This window comes from Capsicum annuum, chromosome 6 (assembly GCF_002878395.1).
Source record: "Capsicum annuum cultivar UCD-10X-F1 chromosome 6, UCD10Xv1.1, whole genome shotgun sequence".
Taxonomy (NCBI): Eukaryota; Viridiplantae; Streptophyta; class Magnoliopsida; order Solanales; family Solanaceae; genus Capsicum; species Capsicum annuum.
The window spans coordinates 36,310,218-36,316,618 of NC_061116.1; the positions used below are offsets into that span (position 1 = coordinate 36,310,218).

The following is a 6,401-nucleotide window of genomic DNA, read 5'->3' on the forward strand; positions in this document are numbered from 1 at the left end:
ACATCTCCCAAATGTACTCCACATAAGCTAATAGAAAACACAAATAAAACCCAAAAACCCTTCTATCGCTATTGTCCATTGAACTGAAAAAATAATGCTTAACACTACTCTGTGACTCCTCAATAACCTACATTCTTTCCCAAAAATTAGTTGGAGGAAGCTAGTTTGTAGCAACATTTGCCCACCCAGATGGATTTTCATTCTACGACTAGTTGCCCTAGGAAGGCTCAACAGAAGGGACAGATTGTTTAAATGGGGTATGACTATAACTCAGATGTGTCCACTTTGTGAGGTGGGGAAAGAGACCATACATCATCCGTTTTTCGCTGGTAAAATGACTTCCCAGGTGTGGCAGAAGTTGTTGTAGTGGTGTGATATCAAGAGAACATCCATGCACTGTGAACAACATGCTAAAGGAAGGGGTCTAAATGCTGAAATCTATAGAATGATGCTAGCTGCTACTTCTTAGGGTCTTTCGGGAGAAGAAGCACACTACTACTACTACATTGATAAAGCAAGAATAAGATCCACATCAAAGCAAAGAGAGTTGCCAAGCTCAATCCTTGGCTTTGAAAAACACAACTTCTATCCTGTTTGATACAGTCCTTCTCAAGAGCTAATAGTCAAAACACACCTGAATTATTACTTTTTTGCGAGTTTCACATTTCAACTATTCGTTATTTCCTTTTTTTTTTTTTGTAACTGAATTATCACACCTCAATCATTAGTTGTTCCTTTTTTCCTTTTCCTACCTAAACGATGGTGATTGTGCATGTAGAAAAAGAGAACAACTAATAGCTGAGGTGTGTTTTAATACACAGACGGGGATAGTTCTTGTACAAAAAGGGAATAATTGATAGTTGGGACGTGAAACTCGCAAAAAAAGAACATAGTAAAGGTGTGTTTTTGTAACTATGCTTTTTCGCAAGTTTCACATTCTAACTATTAGTTTTCCCTTTTTTTTTGCTTGAACTATGACCAATTGACCATCAATGTATTACAACACACCTCAACTTATTAGTTGTTCCATTTTTCTTTTTTTCTACTGAAATCGTACAGGTAGAAAAAGGGATAAGTGATAGTTGAGGTGACGAACTATACGAATCGACCACCAACTTAGGGACCTAATCCTAACTATCGTATGCAGTAATGAAGAGGAATAAACAGAACAATAATGTAAAGGAATAATGCACACGCAATGTTTTATGTGGAAACATCCTTGCTCAAAGGAGTAAAATCACGACCTATCACGCCGGATTTCCAACCACTTCACTATCATCAAGAAAACCTCTTAACCCTCTTCATCTTGTAATAACTCTATTACAAGACTCCAACGCAATAATTCTATTGCACTTATTGAGACAGCTAACTCTAACTGAACCAACACCAAACTCACTCTAGCTTCAATGTCAACCAACTCTAGATGGCACAACCTACATCAAGAACACACTATTACCACACCTACAATCAATGGACAAGAACAGTAGGTTGAACATTTACAAACCACAAAAACAAAGACTCAAATACAAGAAGAACTTAAGACACAAAGGACTTCTTTGATTGGATGTGGCAAAAAGGTATTGCAGCTTTGCCACCAACTTCCTGCCATCCGGTACTTTTCCAGCCGTAATGCTAACCGAGTGCATGAGATGTAGACGCGATGAACTAGGTCCCCGAGCAGTTGCGCTTTTATAGTTAAATGACTCTTCATGAACAAGGTCCCAAGGCTAGTGGTTTGTCAATCATCAAAATTATGAACTTAACATGAGGTATATTTTGATATATAGATGGCGATAGTTCATACTAAAAAAAGGGAAAGAATAGTTTAAATGTGTTTTTTAACATTTATAGAAACAGAAGCCAAAAATTGAGAAGAAGAATAGTTTAAATGTGTTTTTGAACAATTATCCAAAATGGAGAGGAAAAGGGAGAGTGACCCCGAATGGATTGTTGAGTGAAGTAAGTGAGAGTTGACGATTGATGCTCTGTATTATAGCTCATCAGTGGAGGATTTTCACCGACCAATTTAAACTTATAATCCATCAATATTCACTTCAAAATGCACACAAATAATTGGATTTTTTTTTTGAATTTACACAATGTAGAAACAGAAAAGGGTACGGTTTTTTTCTCGGCGGAAGGGACTTTAACGAAGCGGGGGAGTTACGAAAAGAGAAGAGTGATGAACACCATTTTATTCACACTTGATTTTGGGAATTTGTATTGAAATACCAGTGAGTTTTTTTCCTTTTTTTCTTTTTTATAACATGAGTACACCATTAAAGAAAAGAAAGAAAAAAATGCATTAAGTGGAATTAATCCCTAGTCAATGAAAAAAAAAATGCATTAAGTGGAATTAATCCCTAGTCGTCTGGGTAAAAATCTCGGCATCTAACCAAATGCACCATTTTATTTTCTTGTAGCATGGATGCTAGTATATTATATAATATGGTACTGCATGCGAAAGACTTGGAACAAATCCAGCCTTCATCTGAGCTACTGCATAGTGAGCAGATTACCATAAAATTTATCTCTGCCCATAGCACTGTAAATTTCTTTTATTAAAGAATTGAGAGGGTAAAAATTAAACTAGTTTGCTTAACATATGCTACTAAAAGTAGTAGTTATATTGAAACAATCTTTACAATACTAAAACAAACACAAGCGACAGAATAAAACAGAGGATGTTTTATTTTTCTTTATACCATTAAAATGGTAGTTCGGTGTACTAAAACTCTCGTAATGTGTGGAGTACGGGAAAGGATCGGACCACAAGGACCTATTATACGTAGTCTTACCTCGTATACAAGAGGCTCTCTACCATTAAGGCATACATTGTCAATGCAACATCTTCTTTCAAACCAGTTTTGAAACACGATTTTCTATAACAGGCTCTCTACCTTACAAAGGTAGTGAAACTATATTGAATATGTTATTGTTGTCATTGCATCAATCTAACTGCCATACCGCTGTTGTCGTGCGGCGAGGGCCTTTTCCACCAATCTCTTCTTACAATTCCTTGCCAATTTCTCCTCCACAGACATTCCGCCGTTCGGCTGCGGCACAATGGAATCTCCGATCAATCCGTAGTCGCTTGGTGGAGGCGCAAAAAACCACAGCATTGGCAGTGAAATCGAGGCTCCGATCAATCCGTATTCGCTTCCCCGTGGCAGCAATTATCTCTCCATACTATTAGTTTGTGATTCGATTTCTCTTCTTCTCCTTCTCGACTTCTATGGTAATAACTTCTCGCATTTCTCTGTAATTCTAAAATCTCTGTCGTGGAATACCCAATACCTCATTTGTAAGACTCGTAGGCGGAACTGAGTAACCAGCTGAAACAAAAAAAAAATATAACAAGTTGAGGCAGATTTAAAGCGAGTTCAGCATATTCCACTCAAACTATGTGGAGGTGGACGAAGAATAAACGTAACGGGTTCAACTGAACCTAATAACAGAATCAACTCAAACTATGTGTAGGCGAATGAAGAATGAAAATAACGAGTTCAACTGAATCCAATACATTTGACAGAAATGACAAATTCAACTCAAACTATAGCGGACAAAGAATAAAAGTAACGAGTTACTCTTAGAGCGAGTTCAGCAGAGTCCACTCAAACTATGAGGAGGTGGATGAAGAATTAACGTGGTCAACTGACTCTAATACATTTGACAGAGACAACAGAATCAACTCAAACTATGTGTAGGTGGACGAAGAATAAGAGTAAAGAGTTCAACTGAAGCTAATATTTTTAACAGAGACAACAAACTCAACTCAAACTATGTCTAGGTGGGCCATGAATAAAAGTAACAAGTAACTCTAAGAGCGATTTAGAGCGAGTTCAGCAGATTCCACTCAAACTATGTGGAGGTGGACGAAGAATGAATGTAATGGGTTCAAATGTATCTAATACTTTTGACAAAGACAGCAAATTCAACTTAAACTATGTGTAGGTAGACGAAGAATAAAAGTAACAACTGAATCTAATATATTTGACAGAGACAACAAATTCAACTCAAACTATGTGTAGGCAGATGAAGAATAAAAGTAATGAGTTCTACTGAATGTAATATATTTAAAAGAGACAACAGATTCAACTTAAAGTTAAACTATGTATAGGAGAATGAAAATAACGGGTTAAACTGAATCTAATACATTTGACAGAGACATCAGATTCAACTCAAAGTATGTGTAAGTAGACGAAAAATAAAAGTAACTGGTTCAACTGAATACTTTTGACAAAGACAGCAGATTCAACTCAAATTATACCTAAAAACCTTTGGATTCTGATTCTAAATTTTGACAACCCATGTGACAAAAGGACGTTAATAGCCAAATGAGAAAGACATCAAGTAATCAGAATACACAAGAATAACTTTTTTTTAAAATGGAGAGTTTTAAGGTTTATCGAGAATTTATGAGTTCAGCAGATTCAACTCGAAGAACATATACATATTAAGAAAATTTAAATCAACAACAAAATATTGGGTGTAATCACGTAAGTAAAGGGGGTACGACGTATACAAATCTTAGTCCTATCTTTGTAGGATAGAGAGGTCTTTTCCAATATGACACTTTGACTAAAAATAGGTGTAATCAAAGCAACATTGAAAGAAAAAGAAAAATAACGGCAGCAAAATAGCAAGATACACCGGGCAACTAAAATAACATATAAAAGTGAAACTTAAGTAAAAATCAAAAACACAATAACAAATTAAAAAATTAGGGAGTTTTTAAAGCGGATTCAACTCGAACTAAGTGTATATGTAAAAGAAAATATTAAATTTATACAGATAATAAAAATATCAAACAGATCTGTACTAAATTAGCCAGTAAAAGTACAACATATAAGTGGCAATTCATGAGACAGTGACAGAAGTAAATGAGGAAGATATGAGTTCCACAGAACTTAATAACTTTGATCTACACCTATGTTTGTCTTTAAATTATTATTATCTTTTTTTATAGTCATGGTGTCTGGGTCACCTTTGGACAAAACTAAATTTACTGGATACCTTACCAAAGGACAAATAAAAGAATAACCTCGTATATTCTTGTCGCTGTTGTGATTTGAACATCCTTACATTTTGTCTTTAAATTATTATTATCTTTTTGTTATTCTCATGATGTCTGGGTCAACTTTCGACAACTCAACCAAATTTATGAGACACCTTACCAAAGGACAAATGGAAGAATAACAGAGGAATTTTGTTTTTTTGGCTATGCTGTGACTTGAACAGGATACTTCAGGATTGTCACCCACTTCATTGGCCAGGTTGTCCACCCCACTTTACGAACCACTGGCCGCACTCTTAGATGCAAATTACAATATTAAACTAACTTAAAATTATAATTTAAAATGTATAAATTTAAAATTCTAAATTCGACTTGAGAAACTAAAAAGATACTGGAAGAGAAATAAAAGAGACCTGGAATGGTTTGATTGATGAAGAAACTTCGATTAGAAGAGTGAGGCCTCAGGTTGTACATAGCTGCTGAAGATAGATAGGTTTTTGAATAGTATAATTTATTTTCCAGATTGAGAAATGCTTATTATTGGTAAAGTGAAGATGGAAAAAGAAAATGAGAAACTCAATAGACCCCACTAACCCGTGTTACTTAGTAGGCCGGATCATAATACCAGACATTGGTTCGAAATGAGTGTTTACTTATAGAATCTGCCTTAAATTTTAATTTTAGTTTCCAATTTTCTAAACAATAGAATTTCAAATTGTGATTATTTTTTAAAAATTGTTAAATTTAATCGATAAATGTATGTTTTATTCATCATTTTAAATTTTGCATTGAAAAATTATGCTCGATGTGAATAGATTTTTGTATTATATAGAAGGATTATATTAATGAATAACTAGTTATTGTTGAGTTTTTGGACCAATGGATTTTTATAAAATTATGCTTATTTGAGAACTTCATTAGGATTCGAGAAAGAGGGGCACTCGAAGGGGTGTGATGCTGATAGTTTACTCTAATGTAAATTGTATTAGTAATTTATTTGTTTGAACTCATAATCTTGATAGTAATTGCTTTTGAATTTGTGACTTAGTAATTGTTTGTTCAAATTTGTGAGCTAGTACTTGCTCCCATAAAAGTCTGAATAAGATTTGTTATTTTCACTCGGTCAGTGATAGCTTCAGAGTGCATTTGGTACGAAGGAAAAACATTTTCTCTCATGTTTGATTGACTTAAATGTTTTGAAAATATTTTTCAAATCAACTTATTTTCCTCAAATCTAAAGATAATGACTTCCTTTAAAAAAGTAAGAAAAACATTATTCAAAACTATCTTTCAACCTAAGTTGAAATGTTCGTACAACTCTCAAAATTACCCATACCTACTCCGACCCGAATCCCCTACCCCCCGCCCCACTCCTCCCACCCTC

At 34.7% G+C, this 6,401-nt stretch overlaps 1 long non-coding RNA gene across 1 annotated transcript; it reads right to left on the reverse strand.

Annotated features, from left to right (window-relative positions):
- Positions 1-2,669: 2,669 nt before the first annotated feature.
- Positions 2,670-5,653, reverse strand: LOC107875080. Its single transcript, XR_001675730.2, has 2 exons — positions 5,431-5,653; positions 2,670-3,335 (listed from the first exon to the last, which is right to left on the reverse strand). It is a non-coding gene; the product is annotated as an uncharacterized LOC107875080 (long non-coding RNA).
- Between the last annotated feature and the right edge of the window lie 748 nt (positions 5,654-6,401).